Source organism: Quercus suber, unplaced genomic scaffold (assembly GCF_002906115.3).
Source record: "Quercus suber isolate HL8 unplaced genomic scaffold, Cork oak 2.0 scaffold_449, whole genome shotgun sequence".
Taxonomy (NCBI): Eukaryota; Viridiplantae; Streptophyta; class Magnoliopsida; order Fagales; family Fagaceae; genus Quercus; species Quercus suber.
Genome location: NW_027069900.1, coordinates 385,244 through 397,980, shown reverse-complemented (window position 1 = coordinate 397,980; position 12,737 = coordinate 385,244).

Genomic DNA, 12,737 nt, shown 5'->3' with positions numbered 1-12,737 from the left:
ATTGCAAGGGTGGAAAGGGAAGATGTTGTCTAAGGCCGGTAAGGAAATTCTTATTAAAGCGGTTACTCATTCTATTCCTACTTACACCATGAGTGTTTTCCAACTCCCTTTGAAACTTTATGATGAGCTGGATGCAATGTGTGCTAAATTTTGGTGGGGAATGAAAGGAAAATTCATTGGCAAAGTTGGGAAAAATTGACGTTATCAAAGAGGGAGGGAGGAATGGGTTTTAAGATCAAGTGTTGAAGCCTTCAAGTCTATCCAAGAAAACAAGCTGAAAGTGAAAATTCATTAAAGCTCGACAGCTATCTCGACAGCTGCATCTATCGAGCTTAAGAAAGCTGTTCTAACCCCGTGTGCTAGACACCTGCTTGACAGCTTCTATCTGTCGAGGTCTACAAAATCAGAATTTCTGATCTAATTTCTTGGGATCCGTGAATGTGTCTTTAGGCCTTCTTTTCTCCTAACCCTAGACATATAAAAGGATTGTTTTAAGGGCCGTTAAAGTGTTCACAAGTTGCACAAGCATTGAGCAAACTTTGTTCAAGCAAATTGTGACTGGAGACAAAGTTTTGACGTAGTTCATCTCTTCTGAAGAAGTTGCTGTGTATGTGCACCTTTGGGTTTTGTGACCAAGCATCTTCTTGATCTTCATCGTGGATGAACTGAAGAGCTTTGTAGCCAACAACTCTTTCTAGTTGGTGATTGAAGTTGGGTATTGGGATCCACGCATTGGTTAGTCATGTAGTTGGGAGTCGTGCATCAAAAAGGGGAAAATTGTCAGTACAGAACAAGTCCAATTGGGTATTAGGGTAAGGGTTCAACTGTAGGTTGGTATGGTACTTAGGATTCCTTTACTTGTAACCGCTTGTTATGATAATAGTGGAATTTCGAGAGTGGTGACCTGAAAATCACCCGGTGGGGTTTTTGCCGTCAGGTTTTCCCCATTCATAAACAAATTACCGTGTTATTTATTTTTCATTGCATAATTAGTTTATTGGTGATTTGTGCTACCATGCGTTTGCATGTTAAATTGATTAATTAATAACTTGGCTAATTAATTAATTAATTTAATTACAAGGGGTGAATACATTTTTGGCCTATCAAATCTCAAAATGATCAAATGTTATGTATTGTAAAGAAGCCAAATGAAAAGTTTCAAAGATTTTGTAATCATTTTTGTGGGAGGTCATATATGCTCATTTCTATAATTGAGATAGATCTCTTGACCTAGTACTAGTTGTGTATGACTTAATTGAATTGATCATTGAAGCCTCACTCTGGACTATGGACTATTTCACATTTGATACTCACACACAACACACAAGTTTTTTTTCAATGAATGCTTATTTCATTTGTGTGATTTTATATGTTCAAATGTGATGTGTATACTTAATTACTTGTCAATCAAACCCAAAAATATTTTTGAGTATTTTATATGTTTTTGAAAGTGCTTTTATGCTTTCGTGTTTTAAGTTTTTGTTTAATTGCATTTTTGACGTTTTTCATCAAAAATTTCTTCAGAGGAATTTTCGCGAGAAGCTGACAACTAAGTTCTTCCCGCGAAAATGGGTTAAGGCAAAATAGTGAAAGCACAAAATTCAAACAGAAACTTTCGCGACTGTCTCATGAGTAAAGTCTTCCCATAAAAATTTTTGTGCTTCAGAGGTGTTTTTCATGAGTAACTTTGCGAGATGGTAACCCACGAAAAATGCGTGTTTTCAGTTTTATAGGGCTGATGTGACAAATTTTCAAACATATCCTATTTTCCTTCACTTTGCCTCCCTGGTGCCTCTCTCAACCCAAAACCTTATTTCACACAAAAACCCAATCAAAACTCAAGAGAAAACTTCTTCAAATCTGTTCTAAGGTATGTCTATACGCTATTTCCTCCTTATTTCCTTAGATTATGTAGAAACTTTCTATGTTTTTCTTGAATTGGGTATTTTTGAAAAAGGGTTGGGAACCTATGATTTTGCGAAATTTTTTTCAATTTCTTGATTGGGCTCAGTCCCATGTAGTTTGTTTGTGTTTGTGTTGGCTCCGTGTGGCAATTTTAACATGTATTTAGGCAATTTTCATTAATGTTCATGCATTGCCCACATGTTAGTTGTATTGGTGCATATCAAGTGTTTGACAAAATGCTCAAATGGCATTTTTGCACACTTTGGACTCCATTATGTACCAAACTTTAGGGATTACCATGATTGGACTTGCTTATAATGTTTTGATCATTGATTCTGTGTTTTACACACTTTGACCTAAATGTGCCTTGCCATGCCTTGCACATGCATCACATAGGCACACCTCATGCACATGATGCACACACTTGCACACTTATCATGTTTTTGCATATCACTCATACTAAATATATGTTGCTTACATGTTTAGTTCTGTTTACATGATTGTGTGACTTTGTTTATGTTCTTTTAGGACTTTGTGCTTATTTTTATGCACTACCTTGTACTAATCAAGTTTGTGTTCCTGTTTTATGTGTTTGCACTTGTTGCTTTGTGCTTTGTATCTATTTTTGTAGATGTCTCCAACTAAGCACTCTGCCTCCAAAAGGAAATCATCAAAGTGTCAATGCATAGACTCAAAAAATTTCCAAAGCATTGAGGCAGACATGGCCTACAATGATTTCTACAAAAGGGCAATGTTGGGAAACATGTGTATGAAGATAGAAAAGAAACAACACATGTAGAGGTAGGTGAAGAAAACATACATCATCATATATATATATAAAGATAAGTACAATGTATGTAAACATGGTCACAAGACCCGAGGTACAAGAGGAAGTAAGCACTCCCCCTAACAAGATGAAACACATTTCCCCCTTACAGAGGCTTGTATTTCTCCCCCTGACATGTAGAATCTTATCAAAAGAAACCACATAGTCTCCACATTTTCTCTCTCTTTTTGTCATGATTGACAAAGGGTACAAAAAGCTAGAAAACTTCACCCGAGAAACATAAAGATGATCAAGGATGATCAAGGGGGCATAAGAAATCCATAAAAATGCATGAATGTAATGAACAAAGATGCTATGGATGACAAAACATATGAAAAACAAATCTCTTAACAAGAAAAAATGTTAAGCACATAAATTCAAAACACACACACACACACTAAACGAGTCTAACCAATTTTATATTTAAAAAATAAGTCATGACAATTAAGTGAGCATACATTAGCACATGTAAAATCTTGTGATGAACAAATCATATTGTACTTGCACATGTATCAAGAGTAGCAAAGAATATTGCGTGTTGTGTGTGAAAAACATTGCAAGATTGCATAAGTGTATACATGTTATTACAATTTGAGATTTGAGAAAATCACTTTAACTCACACACAATCATAACTGTTTGATGGGGACTATCACCTTTGAGGTACATCCTATAACTCTCACATCTCCTAGAATACATACTTGCAATCATATATAAAGCATTTTTTTTTTTTAATCTTTTTGCCTTTTATTTTCTTCGCATTTTTTTCTTTTATTTAGTATATCATGCATAGGCATATAAGAGAGAGAAAAGAAATACCCTTTGATATTTGACATTCCAATTTTGCTATGCCGAAGCACACAAATGTCATTCACACTGCACTTTTGCTATGCCAAAGCATACAAGTGTCATATTATCATTGGTAGGCAATAGTGGTGAGATGGTTATTTATTCCTTTCTCTTAGGATTTTTTAGTCCTACCCATCAAAAAGAGTGATATGAGTGTTAAGTACAAGAGATAACTTAATCTTACTCATTACAAACAAGAGCCACAAAGCTCACTTGCTTAGTTATGCATAGAGATGCTTATCTAAGCTACAAGAGATACAAAGTTTAGAAAACTTTGTTTCAATGGCCATCCGAGGTACATAAGTACCAATGTACACAAACACATTGTTTTTGTATTTTTCAAATTTTTCCTTTTTTTTTTTTTATTTTGAAAACAAAATAAAACAAAAACTAAACAACCAAACAAAAATAGACAACCAACATGAAAGTAGAAAGAAAGATGCATATGCATGAAGGCATGATTCCAAAAAACAGATAAGAAATCAAACAAAAAGAGTCATAATTTAGATAGAAAGAATTAAAGCAAAGGACAAACAGATAAGAAAATTAAGTCTTAGGCTTCTTTCCCACCCACACAACACAAGTCTTTGGCCGTGAAGATGAAAAGGCACGTGTCCTAGTATGTCTACTAAAGGACATAGAAGAATTAAAATTCTCCTTAAAGTGAGTTAAAAAGCTCAAAACTTTTAATAACTCTCAAAACAAAGGTATAGGTCCTTGAGAGGAAACCTGTGACCGTTTGGACAATTGCTTATGAGGATAAACCTTAAAGCAATTAGGACGAATGTGTCCAACAACACCACAATGGTGACAAACATAAGGTTTAATAAAGGATTTAGAATTAGAAAAATCAGTTTTGGATTTCATACCTTTATTACCTTTCTCAGATTGTGGCACAAAGACAGTCCTTAATCCAGAAGCCGTGGAAGAGGAGGGGCTGGAGGAAACAGCATATCCTAAGCCAGTCTTATCAAAACTAGGTTTTTGAGCACTAAAAACCTCATCAAGCTTTGCACTAGACATCCTCTCTATTTGAGTTCTAGCTTGACTAAGATCAATCTCAAGATTCTTGACCTTTTCTTCTAATGAGGTGTTCTCCACAATAAAAGTCTTAATCCCCGTAGATGAACTCACAGCAGAAACATTTTACCCCTTCAGAACCTCTGAACTCTTCAATATATGGACGCCACCCTTTGCTGATGCACGAATCCCAATACGTGACTAACCAATTGCGTGGATCCCAGTACGCGACTTAATCACCAACTAGAAGAAGATTGTTGGCTGCAAAGTTCTTCACTTCATCAATAATGAAGATCAAGAAGCACTTGGTTACAAAATCCTAAGGCGCAAAGACACAGTAGCTTCTTTCAGAGAGAATAAGGCAATGATCACTTTTTGTATATGTTCTTCTTGTATTCTCTTATGCGACGGCCTCTAAAATAAGCCTTATATAGGTCTAAGGTTGTGAGAAAATAAACCCTACACAAATACAAAAGCCTGGCCTAAAAATCAAATCTGAAAATTCTGATTTTTGTAACCGTCGATAGATAGTAGGTGTTGAGTAATTGTCGAGCTTTAAACTTCAACAGATACAACTATCGAGGAGGTGTCGAGTAGCTATCGAGCTATTTGTCTACAATTGTTGACCTATCTGTCTAGCTTTAATGAACAACTTTTCTTCACTTGTTTCTTGGTCCAATCTTCATGGCTTTAATACTAGACTTGGACAAGATGTTTCTTGAAGTATTAAACACATCCTAGATTTACCCAAAAACAAGTAAAGTGCGTTTTGTCAAAGGATTAGCCAACTACATAAAATATTGATATATGTTCCTAACATGATCCACATATGTCCTAAAAGGCAACGATCGTCATGGAGAGGGTTGTGAAAATGGAGACCCTTGAAAACACTTGCATTCCAAAAGTGTTCAAGGAGAGGACTTGGACAAAGTTGCTAAATCCAAGTGGAATTGTCTTTGACGAAATCATAAGGGAATTCTTTTCAAACGCCATTGTGGAAGGGGATCACATTAATTGTTAGGTGTGGCAAAAGGAATTCTTTATCACAAGGGATTCCGTTTAAGAGTTCTTGGAAATTCGTCCACCATCTCAACGAATCTCCATCCAATATGATGATAGATTGGATTCTCTTGAACCAATGGTGAGTCTCCTTGGTGGTACTCTAAAAAAGAAGTCAATGTACACAATTCCTTTCAATCTGGAGGTGAGGACATTGGGCTATATCATGATCTACAACCTTTAACCGGTGACAAATTTGACCACACTGGCAGCACCAAGAACTACATTTCTTTATGATCTCTTCACACATAAGGAGATTGACCTATGCTGTCACATTTTCCACCTCTTGGCAAAAGCCATCTCCAAGAGGACTTCGAGAACTATAATGCCATTCCCTAGTCTCATCATGGGTCTCATTACAAAGATAAAGCTAAAATTTCTGAGTGGTCTCACTGTGGTGCAAATAGACTCTTCTATTGATGCTCCAACAATGTCCAAAAGCAAAGCTCATATCACTGGACCAAAAACTGGTGTTACTCAAATTCTAAGGGACGATGTTGAGGAAGAAGGTGGGGACATAGAGGTGGAGATAGACAGGTTTACATCAACCCCGAAGGGCTCTGCACAGCCTGTAAGGTTGAATTTTATCAACCATCTTGTTGGCTTTATTCCGTGTCAAATTTACTTGTATTTCAGCATTTAGAAACCTTGTATTAGGTGGGAATCATGTAAGGGTAGTATGTGAGAGAGTGTGAAGAAAAGCTCAAGTTTTTGCACTAAACAAGTGGCTCGCAACTGGATCTCGCGGCTTGCAAGTCGCCAAAAGTGGCACACGTGTGGAGCATGCCGAGGAGCTGAACAGTCACGCCAGCTGGAGCACTGCAGGACAAAAAATCCAGACTGGCCATTCAGTTAGTTTGCAGCTTGAACTCGTGACTCAGTCAAGTCGTGAGGCCAAGTCGCTAGTCCATTCTGTTTTGGCAAAACTGACTCTTTGCATTCCATTCTCACTCTAGTATAAATACCCCTTTTACCCACGAAATGGAGAGAGCTTCCATAGAGAATTTAGAGAGAGAAACCCTAGAGAAAAACAAGATTGACTCATCCATAATCTTTACACAATGACTCTTCAAATTCCTTAACTTTCACCCTCTCTATTGTTACATTCTTGAGAGGTTCATTACCAAAATCATTTTCTCACCATACTCATATCTATGAGAAGGCTTTTTGGTGCTTTGGGAAGCAGTTAAGAAGGGACCAATGGATATTGGTTGATGCTACGGACTATAGTGGAATCCTGTAAGTTAGAAAAGACAAAGGTTCGGCGTAACCTCGTCGGAGCAAGAAGCTTGGAGGGCTTAGGTACACTAGGTAGATTAGACTTGGAGTGTTTTCTACTATTCATGTATCCCAACTTCATTTTCTAGTGGATTATTAACTGCTTGGAGGGCAGCAGAGAGGTTTTATGCCGAAGGCTTCGATTTCCTCTTCTATAACACATCGTTGTGTTGTTCTTGTGTTTACATCTCTCTTCCCTTAATCCTTTTCATTTAATTTCTGCTGTGGATGTGATTTTATTTGGTTTAGATTATTTATTAATTCTGTTATAAGCTTATGTTCATTTTCTACACGCACATTGTTTGATATTAAGCTTGAATTGATAATTTGTAAATTGGGGGTCTAAACGTTCCTAGTGTTTTATATGCTATTTGAACTTTCAATTGGTATCAGAGCAGATGCACTCTTTGTGGTTTAAATAGCTTAGTGCGATCCTTGACCCCGTATTGAGATGGACCAGTCTCAATCCTTAAATGCGCCACCATATTTTGATGGTAGCAATTATGCATTTTAAAAAGTCTGAATGAGGGCATTTTTATGTTCAATAGATGAATCTGTTTAGGATGCTGTTGATATTGGGTGGACTAGGCCAGAGGCTGCCAAATCCACGTGGGATAAGGCAGCTCTCGCGGCGTCTAATGCGAATAATAAAGCATTAAACGCTATTTTTTGTGGTGTTTCTCTAGATGAGTTTCACAGAATTTCTCACACCGCTGTTGCCAAGGAGGCATGGCAGATATTGGAGATCACTTATGAAGGAACAAATAAAGTGAAAGGCACTAAGCTATAAATGCTAACCACCCGGTTTGAGGAGCTCAAAATGAGTGAGGACGAGTCCTTTGACTCTTTCTATAGCAAGCTGAATGAGGTGGTCATCAACAAGTTTAATTTGGAGGAGAAAACGGAGGATTCCAAGATAGTGAGGAAGATCCTTCGGTCATTGCCGAAAAGCTTCCGTGCCAAGGTGACAGCGATTAAAGAGAGTAAGGACCTTGATGATATCAAAGTCCAAGAATTGATTAGCTCACTTCAGACTTATGAACTATCGTTGCCCACACAAAGGAAGATCAAATTTCTTGCTCTTAAGACCATTAATGAAAAATACCAAAGTGGAGAGAGTATCCTCCAAGAAGCTAGATGATGTCCTTTCCTCTCAAAAACATTTCTCAGACAAATTCAGGTTGGGATATATTAGAGAAAGTAGTTCAGCTGTCAAAATCACCAAGGAAGTGAAGTTTATGAAAGCCAAAGAACCAGAAATGGCTGCCTCTACTCCTGAGAAAGTAAAGGATGAAAAGAAGAAGAATGTGGCTGACCAATGGGTATTGAATAAGTCTTGTAACCAATCAGTGGTCAAACTTGAAGCAAGAGGGAAATCACTTCCAAGATCACAACAAGGTCCTAGAATGAACCATTTTTGCCATCATTGCAGACTTCAAGGACACACCAGACTAAACTCTCATAAGCTAAGAGCATTGAATAATGCAAATGATCAAAGGTCAAGAGGACCAAGAAATGACAAGAGGACTTGGGCTGTTGAGAAATCAAGAGGTCGAGATGGTGATTCCGGTATGATGGATGTGATGAAGATGATTGGTGCATTCACCCCCTTCTTGGAAAGCTTCACTAGAAGGTTTGAAAGCCCTATCTCTCGTACTCAATCCTATAGGGATATCACCCCAAACGCACGTGACATGTGGGTGAAGAAGGGTACTCATGAATAAGCATTACAACTCGTCCATTCATTAATACTTCCTATGTTTTGTTTGTTTGTTTGTTTCTACTTTAAATGTTTTTACATTGTTGTTTTTGATCAATCTTTTCTTGCTTTTGTGTCAAAAATCCAAAAACACATAAAAAGTAGAAAATCCAAAAAGTTTGATCGACATTATTGTGTTTTGTCACAAACATGTTTTGCCTTGTACCTTTGTGCTAATGGCTTTGTGCATTTACGAGCATAGCTTGTATCTTATGCACTCATATCATTATGGGAAAAATCTTGAAATCTATGTGACTGTTGTAAATAAATCTTCACATTTGTCATAAATGATTAGTCAATTGTTTTGTTGATCTTGAAACTTGCATAGACTTGTGCCTATATATCTTCCCACTCTTTTATTTTATTGTTTTTGCTTAAAGAGCTCAATGAATGTAAATCTCCAAATGAAAAGAGATAATGAGCTGCAAAAGACTGTCGCACATACTAGTATTTGACTAGGAAAAAGGGAAAGTGACCTAAACTAAAATGTATGATGCCCAAAAAGTCAAAGGCTATCTCATCAAATTGAAATATCAAAAATTTCAGGCATCGATCTCACAATGAGATGTAATGATTCAAAAAGATCAAATGATACAAAGTATATGGAGATAATGGAAAGCTTCAAAGTTATGTTATCAAGTTTACGTGGGAGGTCATATATGCATATTTCTATAATTGAGATGGGTCACTCTATCTAGTACTAATTGTGTATGCCTTGGTTGAATTGATCATTGAAGCTTCACATTAGACTAAGGACTATCTCATTTTTTATACCCATACACATCACACATGTCTATGTTCAATGAATATCATATTCATTTGTGTGATTCTACTTGAATAAATGTGTTTCACATGCTCAATTTTTGTTAATCAAACACAAGAAGATTTTTTAGTGTTTTTAGTTGTTTTTGGAAAGTTTTTTGTTTTTACAAAAATTGTCAAAATTTTCAAAAACAGTGTTGCCCTATTTTGGCGACTTGGTCACAGGTCAGTCCAATCGCATGCCCCTAGTCGCGAGCTCATATAGTAGGTTTTCGTGACTCACAGGCAGGTCAATGTCTCAGCCGCGAAAAATACTTAGAAATTCCTTTTTAAAATTTGGGCTTTTAGGTGTCTCACGACTTGATGTGGCGACTTGTTCACGAGTGGAGGTTCAATCACAAGAGTCATATCGAAAGTTTCACGACTCAACTCGCAACTCTCTCCCGGGAAGAATTTCCAGTAGCGCAAAACACTTAGAAAATTTTTTCAAAATTTTTTGTTTTAAGTGTTCTGGCGACTGGCCCTGGCGAATTACACGCGACTTGACTCAGTTGCGAAAATTGCGTGTTTTGCGGAAATAGGTCAGTTTTTAAAACCTTTGAGTTTTCCCTCGAACTTTTTTTACTATTCATTGTCTTCCTCGTTTGAACCTTCTCAAATTCACCATGCTTCTCACAAAAACCTCCATTCTTTTCACCATTTCAACTTCAAACTCCAAGAAAAAGGTATGGGTTTCCTTATTCTCACTTAGTATTTCATGTTCTTTGCACTGGATTGCTTGTTTTGTGAGTTGTTTTTGGGTTTTCAGTTATGTAGTGATTCGGTCATGGGTTGGGTTATTTTTGTTGGGTTTGATTTAATGGATTATGTTGGTCCTATTTATTTAATGTGGTATATTCTTATTATCATGACTAATTTTTATCCTTGAGTATGTTGAGTGATCTGTCTTGTGTTGAGCTTATCATACCCATTGAGATATGTCTTTTAGACATGTGCTTAAATTTTAGGGATTTTGTAATTTACACTATTTGTGGGTGTATTTGGTTCACAGTTTCCTTATTGAATATCTACATACGTGTTTGGCTGGGTACCCTAAGTTGTTCATGTTGTGTTCCTGTGCACTCTGTTACATTGTGTTTTGCTTAAGAGTTGATGATGAAACTGTACTATGCTCTTCTGTTTTGGGTTATCTCATGTCACATTGATTCTGAACTAAGTATAGACTGAATGTTTGGTATAAGTTTCCATCTATTGTGCTCTGTTTTTGTGGGCTTTGCTGCTATGGTTTTGCAGATAACTCCTACAAAGAAGAAAACTATTGCCAAAAAGGGTGACAAAAGGTTGAACATGGACAATACAAAGTTTAGGTCTCCTCAACATTTTGAGAGATACACTCGATTCTACATGAAGGCAACCATCATTCAAGAAATATTTGTAGACTTGGTGGATTTGAAGAATACTTTCATTCTAAGCTGTTTGCAGGGCAGAGGTTAGGATAAGTTGTTGAGTGACTTGCCTAGAGTGTGTGAGCCTCTGATCAGGGAGTTTTATGCTAATGCTGTGTTAAGAGAGCATAAGATCGACTGTTGGATAAGATTGACTGGGGTTTGAAAATTTGGATGACCATAACTTCACCCATTACAAGGACAGGATTCTATCCATTGAAACTATCCAGTCTCATATTAGTGGAGTTAGAGAGGGGAGTGCCTCAACACTACTGCCTTTCCAGCTGACATGAAGTGTCTTACAACCATCATGATGTTCAATGTTGTAAGGTTGAATTTAATCAACCATTTTGTTGGCTTTTTTCCGTGCCAAATTTGCTTGTAATTTAGCATTTAAAAACCCTATATTTAGGTCGAAATCTTGTAAGGGTAGTGTGTGAGAGAGTGTGAAGAAATGCTCAAGAATGTGCAATAAAGTAGGGACTCACGACTAGATCTCGCGGGTGGCTCACGGGTGGCATGTTGCCAAAAGATGCACATAAGTGAAGCATGCAGAGAAGCTGAACCATCATGCCAGTTGTAGCACTACAGGACAAAAAGTCCAGACTGGCCATTCAGTTAGCTCGCGGCTTGAACTCGCGACTCAGTCAAGTCGCGAGGCCAAGTCACTAGACAGCTCTATTTTGAAAAATGACTCTTTGCATTCCAAACACCCACCACTATATATAGACCCTTATACCCACGAAATGTTGAGAGCTTCTAGAGAGAATTTTGAGAGAGAAACCCTAGAGAAAAACAAGATTGATTTATCCACAATCTTCACATAAAGACTCTTCAAATTCCTCTACTCTCACCTTCTCCATTGTTACATCTTTGAGAGGTTCTTGGCCAAATCCTTTTCTCACCATACCCACATTTGAGAGAAGGCCTTTTGGTGCTTGGGAAGCAGTTAGGAAAGGACCAATGGTTATTGGTTGATGCTATGGGCTATAGCGGAATCCGGTAAGCTAGAAAAGACAAAGGTTCGACGCAACCTCATTGGAGCAAGAAGCTTGGAGGGCTTAGGTACACTAGGTAGATTGGGCTTGGAGGGTCTATTGCTGTTCATGTATCCAAACTACATTTTCTAGTGGATTATTGACCACTTGGAGGGCGGCGGAGAGGTTTTACGCTGAGGGTTTCGGTTTCCTCTTCAATAACACATCGCTATGTTGTCTTTGTGTTTGCATCTCTCTTCCCTTAATCTTTGCCATTTAATTTCTGTTGTGGATGTGATTTTAATTGGTTTAGATTGTTTATCAATTTTGTTATTAGCTTATGTTCATGTTCGGCACATTTATTGTTTGATAATAAGCTTGAATTGGTAATTTGTAATTGGGGGTCTAAATGTTCATAGTGTTTTACACGCTATTTGAACATTCAATTGGTATCAGAGCAGGTACACTCGATGTGATTTTATTACCTGAGTGTGATCCTAGACCCCTTGGCTTGCTATGGAAATTGCTGTGGCAAAGGCCAATATGAAGTGGACTAGAGGTGTTTGTGATAATGACTCTATGAGTATATTTGGAGATTGTCCTAGTAATGAACTATTAGGGTTATTTAAGTCAAAGAAACATGCTAGAATTTTTATACACATGCTGAAATCATTAGTTCATAGAAATCATGATGTTCATTATAGCTTGTGTGAGTCAATTTCCTTGGTTGAAAAATATAAGAAAAGGAATAGACGATTATGTGATAAAATTGATGGTTTGAAAAGAAAGCTATATTCTTCTATGAATGAAGAAAATAAAGATGAGTCCTGCTTTGATGGTCAAGAATGCCTATCACATG